Consider the following 17192-nt stretch of genomic DNA (forward strand, 5'->3'; position numbering starts at 1 on the left):
ATAGGAAAGATGCTTTAAAATTTTTCTGTTAAGAATAGACTTGAAAACTTTTGAGACACAGGATGTTATAGCAGTTGGGCGATAGTTAGAGGGTTGGGACTGGTCACCCTTCTTTGGGACTGGCTGAATGAGAGCAAACTTCCAGCAAGAAGGAAAGGTACAAGTTGATACACAAAGGTGAAAGAGTTTACCCAGGCAGGGTGTAAACACAGAAGCACAGTTCTTGAGGACAGCAGGAGGGACCCCATCAGGCCCAAATGGCTTGTTAGTATTGAGACCAGTGATGGCAGAAAATACATCAGTTTAAGACAATTTAATGCCAGCCTTGAGAAAGTCAGAGGTAGGAAATGATGAAGGAACAGCACTGAAATAGTCTATGGTGGAATTAGAGGAGAAAGTTTGAGCGAAGAGATCTGTTTTATCAGTAGAAATAGCTACAGAACCATCAGAGTAGAAAAGAGAAGAGAAGGATGATGAGGTTAAGTTGTTAGAAAGATTTTTGGCAAGGTGCCAGAAGGAGCGAGAAGAACTCGAGTTGGAGAATTGAGAGCATTTTGGATGGATGAAATTATTTTTAAACGAAGAGCAGACTTAGAATGATTCCGGGCTGAAACATAAAAAGCATGTGATTCAGGGGTGGGTTGGCTCTGCTACCTTTTATAGGCCTTCTCCTTGCTGTGGACAGCATTAGAACAAGCATAATTAAACCAAGGCTTCTTTGCATTAGTCATAGGATTTGAGAAAGGAATGTATACTTCTATGCCCGAGAGAACAATCTCCGTAATGCAAATGGAACACTCAGATGGCTCCCGGTCATGGAAACAATAATCTTTCCAGGGAAAATCGGTGTGCAAGAACAAGACCCGCTCATGCATGGTAAATAAACACTGGCTTCTCAAGTTCGCAGTCTTTATTCACCAAATAATTACACTTAATGCTTGCCAGCTACACTTCACTCTTTTCACAAATACTACCTCCCCTCCTCCACCCTCCCTCTACCTCCCTTTCTCATGGCAGCCGCACATAAGGAACCCCCCTCTCTACTACCTCCCCAACCACCCTTCTCTTCCTTTCCCCAGCTTCCCCAACCATCCGTTCCCCAACCCTCTCATGATGGTTCTCCGTCTCCCCTTTTGTCCTAAAGGCTCCCAAACCCAGACACTACAAAATGTTATCTTGGAACATACTGAGCGTCCATCGCCACCAGGCTGACCTTTTTCATTATGTTTCTTCTCATCGCTCTGCTTTTTACTTGTCTTCAGGAAGCTTTCTCTCGTTCTTGTCGACCAAGCTTCGGGGATACCAATGTTATCATACCCATTCTGGCCAAGGCCTGGTTACAAACATTCGTCACTCTATTCCTAACACGCTCATTGCCAAATCACCTGTCTCTTCTCACTCCTCGCTCTTTCACTTATTGCGCCCCACTGTCAACGATGCCTCTTTGTATAAATGTAATGTCTATCTCAGTCCAACTGGGGTTGACCCCACCATTTTACCTACCCGCCCCTCCTCGCCCAGCTTTTACCTGGGCGATTTTAATGCCTCTCATCTGTCATTTGGCAATTCCCGTGTTTCTCCTGCTGGTCATCGTCTCCATGACTTTGCCAATAGCCATCATCTGCATCCTTTTCCCACTCCTCATGCCACTCATACTGGGCAAGGCTATCTCGATCTCGTCCTTAGTAGCAACGTGGTACAACATGCTGCCACTATTGACATTGTTCCTACTCTTATCTCTGACCACAGTGCCATCCTTGCCACATATTCCATTCCCATACTACACTCCCAGCACCGTCATGTCAGGAAAAAAGATTAATATCGCTATTCCTCTGCAACCCACTTTCAAGGACATGCTAGCCACCTGGTTTGCCAGTCATTCAATCACCACATCTACTGAACTTTACACCTCCCTAATTACCGTAGTACAGACCTTTTATGATCATTATGTGCTGCAAGTCAACCACACTAAATCCTCTCCCCTCCAGGCTGGGGAGCATGTAATGGATCGCCGTCTACGTGACATCGAGGAGGATGTGCAGCAAGGGGCAGTTGTGTACAGTGCTGACTGTATGTTTGACAACCTCCACTCCTATCTCACCACAGTCAGGTCCTCCCACGACCTCAAAATAATACGGTGTCTGCCAGGAGTATTGCCATGTCTTTCTCCAGCATAGTAATGCACACACTCCTCGATCTAGGGCTTGGCAGCCTGTTAACAGAGTTGTTCAGTCACGTGAGTCTCCTTCCGCTCCTCTCCACCACAAACCTGTGGAATATGCCAACAGCCTTGTTGATAAAGGTCCACCCAATCTCAGCTGACTTCCCTGCCTCCCCCCATCAAGGCTCGCCTCTCAGCTGCTAGCGGAAACAGGTTAGAATGCATTGCAGAGGTTCGCTCCACACCTTCCCCTCTCGATGATCACCCCATCAAATGTGATGAGTTGTGCTTTTGCAAGGCACTGCAACTGCCCCAGATGATGACGGGATCATCTTTGCCACACCAAGACTCCTCGCTCAAGTCCCTGGCAATCCCTTACTTACTCTGTTCAACCTGAGTCTTTCTGAATGCAGTCTCTCGGACCCAAAGCACCATCATTCCCATCCCTAAACAGGGTTCGGTACATAGCCCGTTTCTTTTCAATCTTCTCATGAATTGACTCCTCCGTCTTGTAAGACCTATCCCTGGCACCTCTCTGATCCTAACCTATGCTGATGATATCTGCATCTACTCTCCTTCCCCCATCACTCTTCAACATCTCCTAGTTAAGTTCGGCCAGGTTGCATCTGCTTGTTGGTTGATTATCAACACCGCCAAAACCAAACTGTTTACTCAATCCCTCACTCATAGGCTTGCTTGCGTAACCGTAACCCTCCTCTGCTCTCATCTTGAGGTAGTCCAGGATTATACATATTTCGGAATTCCTCTCTCTTCCCCCTTTAACCCCTCCCAGTATATCTCCACTATCTGCACTCGCCTCCACCGCAGACTTTAACCCCTTGGCACACTCACTTGTGACTCACATGGGGTTAGCATCCCCATTACTCGATCATTTTACCTGTTATATATTCACTCCCTTCTTGATTATCATGCTATCCCTATCTCTCTTGTCCCCCAAGCACTGCTGTGACCACTTGAAGTGGTACAAAACCGGCCAATGAGTCTCATTCTTTGCTGCCTTCAGTCAGCCAGAATAGTCAAAATGCTCCCTGAACTCAATCTGTCCCATTACCAATTGCATTCACATGCTTGGAGTCTACTTTGCAACACAGTGTCTGACCACATTTCCGTCTCCTGCTCCATCCTTTTCCTCCCGACTGGTTGATATTCTTTCAGACACCACTCACCTCAACCAGATCCGGCACACTCATGTGCCAGGCCTGGCATCCTGGCTAATAACAATTCGTTCAGCATTCAACTGTCCTCTCCAGTTTTCTGGCAGAGATTCCGCCAGTGTCCGTCCTGATGTTGTCACTGCCATCCCTAATGACCCTTTGCATCCTACCTGGACACGTGCGACTCCTGTTATGCATTATACACCTTCTGCCAATGCTTCTGCCCACTTAACAATCCCTTCACAGCTCTCCATCGCTGAAACCCTTAACTCCGTTGCCCGCACCTACCCTTCCCTTTCTATCCACGTTTACACTAACAGTTCTGTCCTTGCTAATGGCCAGGCGGGAACTGCTTACATTGCCGTTACTAGGGTAACTCTGCTTCCCCAGTCTTCACCTCCCACCGTCTTCTCAATTGGGCCAGCAATACCCAGTGTGAATTATGCTCTGCCCTTGACTTCCTTATCTCTCATCACCTACCATGTCTCATGATCGGCGATTCCCAAGCTGCTTTTGCCCTAATTCACAACCCCCTCCCCCCCGACTCCCCTCCCCTCTCCTCGCCTCCCTCAACTACTGCCTTCTTCAGGTTTATGCTGTTGGTCTCAGGGTTTCCTTCATTTGGATCCCAGCCCATGTTGGTCACATCAGCCATGGCCATGATGATCACCTGGCCCGAGCTGCCTGTAACCTCCCCCTAGCTGCCATCCACCTTCCTGTGCCCACGACAATTGTCCAGAGCATCCTCCTCGAGGAGTCCTGGGAGGACATTGTCCTGCATACCGATGCTGAATGTCCCACTAGTGTCACCATCCAGCACTATGACACCTACCGAGTCATGAGACACATCTATGGCAAGCACCCACCCTCTGTGATGTGCCAGTCGCCCGCATTCGCCTGGTGTATCACTAATCAAGAGAAGTCACCAGCCTACCAACCGCCAACAGGCCATGTAAACTCTGTCACAGTCCAAAGTATGAAGCATTATCCCATCACATCGTTAACTGCCCAGTTATTTCCCCCCTCACATCCTGTGGACTTTTATTTTCTGCTTTGTGTACCTACTTCACCAGAAATCTTGATGTACTCGAACTCATTCTCAACCTCCATCATGACTTCCTTTCATGGTAATGCCCTAGCGCTAAAACAATGAAGAAACTTTTTGGAATATATATATATATATATATATATATATATACATATATATATATATATATATATATATTTTATGTGTCTGACTCTGGGCAAAGGCTTCAGGGCCTATATCACGGGGGCAGTAGCCTATCCCAAGGCCCAGTAGTCCTCCTACACCTCCACATGTCACCACTTCGGCGCTAACACCCACCATCCATACTGAATACATGCTAAGGCTGTCTCATACAGGACTGGTGTATTGGTATTAGCGGGGGTACTTTTATGACATGTCGGCGGGTCATCTGGTAGATCAGGAAAGTCTGCTTTTTATGGAATTCAAATCCTTAAACTGTTCCCTGCCCCAGCCGGGATTCGAACCTGGGTCCATCAGGACTGCAGGCCGCCTCTCTACCGATTCAGCCACCGCCTCCCTATATATATATATATAGATAGATAGATAGATAGATAGATAGATAGATATAGATATATTTTATGTGAGGAAGAAGGAACCAAAGGCCACGAGCCCACAATAACAGTTCCCTCCAAGAGAAAAACAAAATACAATAGAGAGCCAAATTCAAGATCCGATCATTACGAGATGCCTGGACACACTGCTTTTGAAAGACTGAAGATCATAGGCAGCAGGAAATACAGACAGAGGGAGACAGTTCCAGAGTTGACCTGTTGCATAAATGAAGGACTGGGAGTAACGGTTAACTCTTCCATTAGAGAGTTGGACAGAAAAGGGATGAGAGTTTGCTGCTAGACGGGTGCTATGCGCCCGTCATAGAGGTGGACGAATGCATGCAGACAGTTCAGAGGAGCAGTGACCATTGAAGTAGCGATAGAAAAGAGATAAAGATGCAACAGTGCGGTGAAGACACAGAGGTTGAAGGGAGTCAGTAAGAGGAGGAGAGTTAATGAGACGAAAAGCCTTTGACTCAACCCTATTGAGAAGAGCTGTATGTGGGGAGCCTCCCCACACATGAGAGTTGTACTCCACACAGGGGCGGATAAAACCCCTGTATAGAGTCAACAATTGTCCAGGGGTAAAGAAAGAACGGAGTTGGCTTAGCACACCTAATCTCTTGGAAACAGATTTTACAAGAGAGGTAATATGATCTTTCCAAGATAAGTCCCGAGTAAATGAAACCCCAAGCATGTTCAAGGATGATGCAGGATTAAGCTGAATATTATTAAACATTAGTGGGTATACCTGTGGAAGATAATGTTGGGTTGATAGGTGTAAGAACTGAGTCTTAGATGCATTAAAAACAACCATATTATTTTTACCCCAGTCAGAGATACGAGCCAAGTCAGACATTAGGTGTGCCATAGCCTCATCCCTTGCTTGTTGAAGTAACTGCTGAGATGGGAGTTGCGGGAACCAAATGGAAAGGTGAAGGGTGGAGTCATCAGCGTATGAGTGGATAGGGTTAGATGTACAGCTTAGAAGGTCATTGATGAATAAAAGGAAGAGAGTTGGTGATAGGACAGAACCCTCAGGAACACCACTGTTGATAGATCTAGGAGAAGAACAAAGGCCGTCTACAACAGCGGCTATAGAATGACCAGAAAGGAAGCTAGCGATGAAGGCACAGATAGTAGGATAGAAACCGTAAGAGGGCAGTGTGGAAATTAAAGATTTATGCCAGACTCGATCGATAGCCTTTGAGATGTCAAGTGCAATGGCAAAGCTTTCGCCAAAGTCCCAAAAGGAGGATGACCAGGAGTCTGAAAGGTAGGTGAGAATATCGCCAGTGGAGTGTCCCTGACAGAACCCATATTGATGATCAGAAAGAAGGTTGTGATAGGAAAGATGCCTTAAAATTTTTCTTTTAAGAATTGACTCGAAAACTTTTGAAATACAGGACGTTAAAGCAATTGGACGATAGTTGGAGGGTTGGGAGTGGTCACCCTTCTTTGGGACTGGCTGAATGAGAGCAAACTTCCAGCAAGAAGGAAAGGTACAAGTAGACTGACAAAGGTGAAAGAGTTTGCCTAGGCAGGGTCTAAGCACAGAAGCACAGTTCTTGAGAACAACAGGAGGGACTCCATCAGGCCCATATGCCTTGTTAGTATTGAGGCCAGTGATGGTAGAAAATGCATCAGCTGAAGAAATTTTAATGTCAGCCATGAGGAAGTCAGAAGGGGGAAGTGATGGAGGAACAGCACCGGAATCGTCTAAGGTGGAACTGGAGGAGAAAGTCTGTGCAAAGAGATCTGCTTTATCAGTAGAAGAAATAGCTACAGAACCATCAGAGTAGAAAAGAAGAGGGAAGGATGATGAGGTAAAGTTGTTAGAAAGGTTTTTGGCAAGGTGCCAGAAGGAGCGGGAAGAATTCAAGTTGGAGAGTTGAGAGCATTTAGTACGGATGAAATTATTTTTAGTAGAGCGAAGAACAGACTTAGCACGATTCCGGGCAGAAACGTAAAGATAATGTGATTCAGGGGTGGGTTGGCTCCGGTACCTTTTGTTGGCCCTCTCCTTGTTGCGGAGAGCAATAGAACAAGCATGATTAAACCAAGGCTTTCTTGCGTTAGTCAAAGGATATGAGAAAGGAATGTATGCACCCATGCCCGAGAGAATAACCTCCGTAATGCGCAAGGCACACTTAGATAGCTCCCGGCCATGGAAGCAATAATCATTCCAGGGAAAATCAAAGAAGTACTGCCTGAGGGCCTCCCAATCCGCGGCTCAAAAATGCCACAGACGACATTTCCCTGGAGGGTCCACAGGCCGTGCCGGAGTGATAGGACAGGTTAAGGTGATAAGGTTGTGATCGGAGGAGCCCAACGGAGAGAAAAGATTAACAGTGTAAGCAGAAGGATTAGTTGTAAGGAAGAGGTCAAGTATGTTGGAGCTCTCTCCGAGGCGGTCTGGGATACGGGTAGGGTGTTGTACATGCTGCTCTAGGTCATTAAGGATAGAAAAGATGTAGGCTTGTTCACCAGGTGGATCAGTGAAAGGAGAGGAGAGCCAAAGGTGGTGGTGAACATTGAAATCTCCTAGAATGGATATTTCAGAGAAAGAAGAAATGGATAGACTGTGTTCCATCGTAGAAGTAAGACAGTCAAAGAATTTTTGATAGTCAGTAGAATTAGGGGATAAGTAAACAGCACAGATATATTTAGTCAGAGAATGACAGGAAAGTCGAAGCCAGAGTGTAGAGAATTCAGAAGAATCGAGTTCAGGAACACGAGAGCAAGATAAGTCATTGCGTATATATACACAACAGCCACCTTTGGCTTTGAAATGAGTATAGAGAAAGTAGGAGGATACAGAAAAGGGTTTGCTGTCAGTTGCCTCAGACAGCTGAGTCTCAGTTAGAAAAAGAAGGTGAGGTTTAGAGGAGGAGAGGTAGTGCTCAACAGAACGAAAGTTAGAGGAAAGGCCGCGAATGTTGCAGAAATGAAGAAGAAGAGAGTCAGACAGTGGTTCCATGCACCTCGAGTCGTCACCGGGAGAGGGGCGGAAGGTGGGGGCATTTATGGTCCCCCCCCTGGGGACTCCGAGGCTGGGTGAAGAGACGCCATGATTTTTTTTTTTTTTTTGAATTTTGGAAAAGGAAGTGTAGTGTGTACTGTGCATGTAGTTTGGTGTAGGTAGTTAGAGAAATCTGTATTGGAGAGCATGCTGGCCTACTCTCTGTGTAACTGAGACACTGAAAAAGTTCAACGAAGGGGGATGGTCAGGAACTAGTCCTGAGGGCTGATGAAACGAGCTCCAGCACTCCCTGTCATCAGCATTCCAACCACCTCAGGAGTACTGCCCTGCTCGACTGGTGCTACAGTCTACTATATACTGTATATATATATATATATATATATATATATATATATATGAGGCCTCACGTCCAAGAGTATACCCATGCACCACCTTGTCGAAAATTGAGATAATGCTATCCCACAGTCCCTCAGAGTATATACTTTCATGTGGACTTGGTGGATGTGACTTATGACCCAAGACATTAGGGCAATAATCCACAGAAATAACATTGGGTTTACATCGCCACCCTTTATCAAGCGCAGCCACTGTATTCATTAATAAGAATATTAATGTAAAACATCATTATTCCTAGTCTTATTGGTGTCATTTTGTTTGTTACTGCATTTAAAAGATGTAAAGTGTCAATTGTTCACATAAAAACAGATCAACGACGACCAGATGAAAAAGAAATGTTGCGAATTGATATTTTTTTGAAAATTTTGTAAAACTTACTTTTTATGACAATAACCAGGCAAATTCATAACCAACCACTCTACAGACATTCAACTTAATCTTACAACATAAAGGAACTCACTAGCTATTGGCCTGCGGTACTAGTTTATGCATAAAAGTAGAAGCATTGTATGCAAATATGTCTTTTTTTTTGGGGGGGGGGAGCAAAAACAATAGTAGGCTACCTTTACTAAAAAGTTTTTGGATAAAATAGAGACAATCGGCTTTAAAATGATGAAAACGCCATTATCCTAGGTATAATAGTTTTTGCGGTATCGTTCTTCAAAGTTGTAAAAACTTTTAATGCGATTTCTGCCACTTTTAAAAAATGGTGCATGGGTATACTCTTGCACGCGGAGCCTCGTATATATATATATATATATATATATATATATATATATATATATATATATATATTAGGACTCCATATTATAATTACAAATCAAAATAGATAGATAGATAAATAGATAGATAGAGAGACAGATAGAAGCAGGGAGTCAGATGATGAGAAGGTATTGTGTCTGCGAGAATCGAGCAATGCTAAACATGCTTACACACTCTTAACTCAAGGGATGCTTATTAGGCACACGACAGCGCCTAGTGACCATACACACACATACACACATACTCACACACAGGCTTCTAGAACTTTCCATTCACAAGGAACACACGTGACACACCCCTGCTACACCAGAATGTAGGAAAGAGAGCTCAGAAGGAGGTTAGCCACAGAACAGGCAGGAGGAGAAGGAGACAGGCCTTAGAAGAGACAGGTCGCAGGGAGAAGGGCTTGGCAACTTGAGAGAGAGACAGAGAGAGCGAGACAGATAGATAGCTAGCGGGACTGGACTCTATACTTCACTCTGTGTGAGAGACTTGTTAATATTTCCAAGACAAATAAAAATAGTCCCATACTACTCTTTACCTCTCCTGTCACTACATGACAAATGGGAAAGAAGATTATCTACTACAAGCTACTCCAGTATAATAACCGCTCGTCCACAAGTCTAATATATATATATATAACTCAACCACAAAGGAACCACAAAGTCTTTTATGACATTTAGTCCTTTATGACATATATATATATATATATATATATATTTTTTTTTTTTGCCTGGAAAAGTAGTACCAACGTTCTGATGTACAGCATCTTTATTAATCCAAACGTTTCGGAGACACAATCACCATCATCAGTGGATCTAAAAGTTTAAAAGACAGCAATCATCGATCAGTGTAAGGAGAAATATATAACCTGTGTTTTTTCAAAGGTACAAAACATAAGCTTACATAAAAAAGAAGGAAAAAAAAAATGGAAGCGATATAAAAAGCGGTAAAGTATAAAAGTTGTATGTTTAATCCTTGGAAAATCAGAAATTCCGGACAAAGGCTAACTATGCTAAACATATATTAGGGGGAGGCTGTGGCTCAGTCGGTAGAGAGGTGGCCTGCAGTCCAACCGGACCCAGGTTCAAATCCCCGCTGGGGCAGGGAACAGTTTAAGGATTTGAATTTCATTAAATCAGACTTTACCGATCTACCAGAAGACCAGCCGACATGTCGTAAAAATACCCCCGCTAATACCAATACACCAGTCCTGTATGAGACAGCCCTAGCATGTATTCAATATGGACGGTGGATGTTAGCGCCGAAACGGTGACATGAAGAGAGGTGTATGGTATGTAGGAGAACTACTGGGCCTTGAGAGCGGGCTGTGAAGTCTATGCGCAGAGTCGGACACATTTTATATATATATATATATATATATATATATATATATATATATAAATATATATATATATATATATATATATATATATATATATATATATATATATATAAAGAGTAGGACTTGACCTGTTAAAGTAGTTGCTGCGTGAACAGTGGGGTAGCTGTAGTCGAGTTATTGAGACTGGGTCGTATTTTATTAATCAGGATAGATTCGGCAGTGATGAGGTCAGAGTAGGAGTGACATGAGGTTAGTATCTGAAAATCAAACTGGTTTACAAAAAAAAAATAAAAAAATAAAAAAAATCTGAGGCAAGCATGTGAATAGGTGTTTTTGACTAAGTTTGATATGCTTAATTCAAATTTCTAAACAGTTTTGCTCTATCGCCTCTAGTTTTTTTGCTTTCACATATCCCCCTTTTTTTTTATTATGATGCATCTATTTATAATATAATGAGTTTATTTCATGTATTAAAATGGCATATTACAGAACGAAACAAAACAGACACAGAACACTGACAGAACTAAATATTACCATTACTTGGATATAAGCATATATACACACCATAGTACTACAGACAGTCAGAAGTGAGTTTTTTTGGACGATCTGGTGTACTTTGCCTCCGGGATGTCGCGCAGGAGCATCCAGCAGAAGTCCCCCATCATCCTGGGGTTCCACTTGCCTTGGTAGTTGCTCTCCATCTTAGTAATATCTTGGTGGAACCTTTCCCTATGTTCGTCACTTACTGCTCCGAGGTTCTGGGGGAAGAAGTTGAGGTGGGAGTGGAGAAAGTGAATCTTGAGAGACATTCGGCACCCCATATCCTAATAAGCCTGCAATAACTTCTCGACACGCTCTTGGTAATCTAGTGCCCGTGTGTTACCAAGGAAGCCATGGCAGACTACCTTAAATGCTTCCCATGCTCTTAATTCCTTCAAGGTGTGCTTCCCCTCGAATACCTCAACCTTCAGCACCTCCCGGATCTGAGGTCCGATGAAGATGCCATCCTTCAACTTAGCAGAACTGAGAGCTGGGAACAGAGTGCACAGGTGCTGGAAGGCAGCGCCATCCTTGTCCATGGCCTTCACGATATGCTTCATAAGGCCAAGCTTGATATGAAGAGGGGGAAAAAGCATCTTGTTCATGTCCACCAGAGGATTTTCTTGGGCACTGTGTTTCCCAGGCACGAAAGTGCTCCTAGACCCCCAGTCCTTCTGCGTGTAGTGCTTGACATGTTTGAGCTTGTTGTGGTGCGCGTTTTAAACCAAGTTCCAAGAAAATAGGACGGTAAATGGATTTTTGGCGAATATTTTGGGTCTAGGCCTATATGTATACATGTAAGTACATGTATACATGTATATCTAAAAAACTAGAGGTGATGAGTGAAAACCTATTTCGAATCTGAAATCAGCACCCCAAAATTAGATTAGAACACCTAATTTCATGCTTGCCTCAAATTTTTTGTAAACCAGTGAAATCTGCAGAAGAGAAAAGGTGATCAGAAAGGTGAGAATACTCTCTGATAGAAGAATAAGAGGGTTTAGAGAGGAACCTTCCAGTCCAAGTGGATTTACCTTGGTGCTCAAGAATTCGGTGGTGCAGCCAGCGTGAGGTCGACCCCACGTATCTAGGAGGACAGCTAGAACATGAAAATAAATAAACCACATTGGACCGGAGGTTAGTATGATGACAGGATGAATGCTTATGAAAGCTACCTACAGTGTTCTTGTTTGTTAAGATTATCTTAAAATTAATTTGTGGATAACAATCACGGAGAAGTTTGTTTAGTATTGTCCTAATTTCGTAACTTAATGAACCTAAGTATGGGAACTTGATATACAAACACTCCTTATCTACAGTGTGAACAGGCCTGATTGAGGAAAACTTTGAATTTAAAAACCTGCTCAATAGTTTCTCGAAAACACTGATGGGGTACTATTTATTGGCAAAATAGGTTCTTAAGAAACAAATTTCGGAGTGGAAAGTAAGCCAAGAGGAACAACACTTGTACGCTCTGTTGAACAACGTTGTAATACTGTTGATCTTAAAACTGTACGGGATGTAACTGAGGAAGTTTGTGCCTAGGCCAGTGAAAGTAGGCTTCCGGTAAACACTCGTGGATAAATAAGAGTGATTGTTAACTAGAATGTCCAGGAACGGAAGGCGTTTATGTTTTTCAGCTTCATGAGTGAATTTTATGCTGGGATGTTGGGAGATTATATAATCCATATATTTATGAATATCAGCAGGGTTTTTAAATATAACGAAAGTGTTGTCCATGTACCTTCGGTAAAAAATGGGTTTAAAATCAATGGGACAGTTATTAAGCCAAATTTGTTTATGGTGGCCTCTCATTTATCCACGAGTGTTTACCGGAAGCCTACTTTCACTGGCCTAGGCACAAACTTCCTCAGTTACATCCCGTACAGTTTTAAGATCAACAGTATTACAACGTTGTTCAACAGAGCGTACAAGTGTTGTTCCTCTTGGCTTACTTTCCACTCCGAAATTTGTTTCTTAAGAACCTATTTTGCCAATAAATAGTACCCCATCAGTGTTTTCGAGAAACTATTGAGCAGGTTTTTAAATTCAAAGTTTTCCTCAATCAGGCCTGTTCACACTGTAGATAAGGAGTGTTTGTATATCAAGTTCCCATACTTAGGTTCATTAAGTTACGAAATTAGGACAATACTAAACAAACTTCTCCGTGATTGTTATCCACAAATTAATTTTAAGATAATCTTAACAAACAAGAACACTGTAGGTAGCTTTCATAAGCATTCATCCTGTCATCATACTAACCTCCGGTCCAATGTGGTTTATTTATTTTCATGTTCTAGCTGTCCTCCTAGATACGTGGGGTCGACCTCACGCTGGCTGCACCACCGAATTCTTGAGCACCAAGGTAAATCCACTTGGACTGGAAGGTTCCTCTCTAAACCCTCATATTCTTCTATCAGAGAGCATTCTCACCTTTCTGATCACCCTTTCTCTTCAGCAGATTTTCAGATACTAACCTCATGTCACTCCTACTCTGACCTCATCACTGCCGAATCTATCCTGATTAATAAAATACGACCCAGTCTCAATAACTCGACTAGAGCTACCCCACTGTTCACGCAGCAACTACTTTAACAGGTCAAGTCCTACTCTTATATATATATATATATATATATATATATATATATATATATTATGTGTGAGAGAATGGGAGTATGGATGGGGTATATGTGCAGGAGTAGGTGAGAATGAGAGGGCAAAGGAAGGAGTTTGTATAGTTGTGAGTAAAAGATGGAAGAGGAGCATAAGACAGTATGGATCAGTTGGATCAAGGATTGTGTGGGTAAAGTTGAAAGTTGGAATACAAATGTGGGCGATTGTGTGTGTGTATGCACCAACGCAAGATCGTGCTAGAAGAGTGAGAGAAGAGTTCTGGACAAATGTGGAAGTGTGCATGGAAAAGTTTGGAAGGAATGAGAGAGTGTTTTTATTGGTGATATGAATGGTAAAGTTGGGAATGTGAAGGTGGATGGAATAGTTGGTGAGTGGGGTGTGCCTGCTGAGATAGATGAGAATGGCAGTGCGTTAGTGGACATTTGTGCTGGGAGGGGGTTGGTGATAGCCAATACCCTCTTCAGGCATAAAATGATCCACAGGTATACATGGCGAGTGATGAGAAGGGTGGGTGGTGAACTGAATGAAAGGAAGGCAATGATTGATTATGTGTGTGTGGATGAAAGGATGCGAAGATGTATATTGGATGCAAGAGTTTATAGAGGTTGGGGGAGTGGACTTTCTGACCACTACTTGGTGGTGGCCAGAATTAAAGTTCAAGTAAGATGGAGGAAAAGAAGAAGGGAAAGACGAGAGGAAGGAGTAGTTGCAAGGAGAGTGGAAAGGTTACAAGAGGATGAGAAAAAGGCAGAGTATAGGAGAGAAGTGGAGGAACGATTGGGCAAATATGAATTGGAGCAGATGGGGGACGTGGAAGGTGTGTGTAGAATATTTACAGAAGAAATTTGTGCAGCATGTGATGTGGTGTGTGGAAGGAAGAGAAGACGGAGGGGGGTGCAAGGAACAGCGTGGTGGACTGAAGAGGTGAAACAGGCTGTGGCACAAAAGAAGAAAGCATACAATGAATGGATGAGGAATAGGGGCGTGGAAGAGGTTGAGAGGCGGAAGAGAGAGTTATATGTAGAAAGAAAGAGAGAGGTGAAAAGATTAGTAAGAGAGAGTAAGAAGAAAGTGGATGAGGAATTTGGAAGGAATTTGAGTGTAAAGTGGAGGGACTGTAAGAAAATGTTCTGGAGAGAGGTGAAAAGAGTAAGACAGGGTGGAAGTGAAGTTAGCAGGGGAGTGAAAGATAAAAATGGTAGATTACTAGTGGAGAAGGGAGAAAAAGTGAGCAGATGGAGAGAACACTTTAAGGAATTGTTGAACGTGGAGGATGGAAGTAATGCGAGTATAAGTGGCTGGGGAATGGCTGGGAGAAGGAGGGAGGTGAGAAGACAGGAAGAAATCAGTAGGATAGAAGTTGTGGAAGCAATGAAGAAAGTTAAATCAGGGAAAGCCCCAGGAATTGATGGAGTGTGTGGTGAAATGCTGAAGCATGGGGGAGAGATAGTAGTAAAATGGATGTGGAAGATGTGCAGATTGGCCTGGGAGGAAGGTAGAGTCCCAGAGGATTGGAAGTCAGGTATAATTATTCCCTTGTACAAAGGAAAAGGGGAAAAAGAAGTGTGTGGTAATCATAGGGGTATTTGTCTTCTTAGTATAATAGGAAAAGTGTATGGTAGGATACTTATTGACAGAGTTAGAGAAAGAACAGAGGAATTAGTTGGAGAAGAACAGGGAGGCTTTAGGAAGGGAAGAGGTTGTGTAGATCAGATATTCATTCTCAGATCTTTAGTGGAAAAGTTTCTAGAGAAGGGAAAGAAGTTGTATGCGGCTTTCATGGATTTGGAGAAAGCATATGACAGGGTGGATAGACAAGGATTGTGGAAAGTGTTAAGAATATATGGAGTAGATGGGAAGTTGTTGAATGCTGTGAAGAGTATGTACGATGGTGCGAAGGCTGCAGTGCGTGTGGTTGGTGAACTAAGTGAATTTTTCTCTTTGAAAGTTGGGTTGAAACAGGGATGTGTCATGTCTCCATGGTTGTTCAATCTGTACATGGATAGGGTAATAAAAGAGGTACAAGGTAGGGTAGTGGATGTTGGAGTGGCCCTGGTGAGAGAGGATAGTGTTTGGAAACTCCCTGTGCTGTTGTTTGCAGATGATACTGTGTTGTTGAGTGAAGACGAAGGGGAGCTGCAAGGCTTGGTGGATGAGTTTGGGAGAGTGTGTGAGAAACGGAATCTAAAGGTGAATGTAGGGAAGAGTAAAGTGGTGGTCTTTGAGAGAGGTGAAATCAGTGAATGTACAGCGAGGTTGGATGGTGAAGAATTGGAAAATGTGAGTACGTTTAAGTACTTGGGTAGTGTGATGACTAAGGATGGAGGTTTGGAGGGTGAAGTGCTTGAAAGGGTACAGCAGGGAAGAAAGGTTGCTGGTTCTTTGAAAGCAGTGATAAGAAACAGGGAAGTGAGCATGGAAGTGAAAAAGTTACTACATGGCAGTATTGTGATACCAACTCTAACGTACGGAAGTGAAGCTTGGACGTTGTTGGAAGGACACAAGTCAAGAGTGAGAGCAGTGGAAATGAGTTATTTAAGAGGAGCCTGTGGAGTCACATGGAGAGACAGGCTGACGAATGAGGATATAAAGGAGCGTTGTGGTGTTGATGTGGATGTGATAGGAAGCGTTATGAGGAACATACTGAGGTGGTTTGGCCATGTGGAGAGGATGGAGGGTGAAAGACTGACGAAGAGAGTGTATGTGAGTGAGGTGGAAGGGGAAAGAGGGAGGGGGAGGCCGAGGATGAGATGGAGGGATGGGGTGGAGAGGTATATGAGAAAGGGGGGTGGGAGTTGGGAGGAGGGGAGTGAAATGGCAGGGGACAGGGCGACTTGGAGGCGATTTATTTGTGGCCACCCCAAACGGGATTGAGGCGTCTGGCAATAGATAGATAGATAGATGTGTCCGACCCTGCGCATAGACTTCACAGCCCGCTCTCAAGGCCCAGTAGTTTTCCTACATACCATACACCTCTCTCCATGTCACCACTTAGGCGCTAACACCCACCGTCCATATTGAATACATGCTAGGGCTGTCTCATACAGGACTGGTGTATTGGTATTAGCGGGGGTATTTTTACGACATGTCGGCTGGTCTTCTGGTAGATCGGTAAAGTCTGATTTAATGAAATTCAAATCCTTAAACAGTTCCCTGCCCCAGCGGGGATTTGAACCTGGGTCCGGTTGAACTGCAGGCCACCTCTCTACCAATTGAGCCACAGCCTCCCCCTAATATATGTTTAGCACAGTTAGCCTTTGTCCCGAATTTCTGATTTTCCAAGGATTAAACATACAACTTTTATACCTTACCCCTTTTTATATCGCTTCCATTTTTTTTCCCTTCTTTTTTATGTAAGCTTATGTTTTGTACCTTTGAAAAAACACAAGTTATATATTTCTCCTGACATTGATCGATGATTGTTGTCATTTAAACTTTTAGATCCACTGATGATGGTGATTGTGTCTCCGAAACGTTTGGATTAATAAAGATGCTGTACATCATAACGTTGATACGTCTTTTCCAGGCAAAACTATATATATATATATATATATATATATATATATATATATATATATATATATATATATATATATA

This window comes from Coenobita brevimanus, chromosome 44, assembly GCF_032717465.1.
Source record: "Coenobita brevimanus isolate Jiangsu-jjx chromosome 44, ASM3271746v2, whole genome shotgun sequence".
NCBI lineage: Eukaryota > Metazoa > Arthropoda > Malacostraca > Decapoda > Coenobitidae > Coenobita > Coenobita brevimanus.